Source organism: Triticum dicoccoides, chromosome 4A, assembly GCF_002162155.2.
Source record: "Triticum dicoccoides isolate Atlit2015 ecotype Zavitan chromosome 4A, WEW_v2.0, whole genome shotgun sequence".
Lineage (NCBI taxonomy): Eukaryota > Viridiplantae > Streptophyta > Magnoliopsida > Poales > Poaceae > Triticum > Triticum dicoccoides.
The window spans coordinates 41553174-41553448 of NC_041386.1; positions in this window are offsets into that span (position 1 = coordinate 41553174).

Here is a 275-nt window from a genome sequence, read left to right on the forward strand (position 1 = left end):
GGGGGGAGAGAAGGAAAGGGGGGGCGCCGCCCCTCCCTCCTTGTCCAATTCGGACTAGGGGGAGAGGGGGCGCGCGGCCTGCCCTGGCAGCCCCTTCCTCTTCTCCACTTTAGGCCCATGAGGCCCATTAACCCCCCGGGGGGTTCCGGTAACCCCCCGGTGCTCCGGTTTTATCCGAAACTTCTCCGGAACCCTTCTGTGTCCGAATATAGTCGTCCAATATATCAATCTTTATGTCTCGACCATTTCGAGACTCCTCGTCATGTCCGTGATCA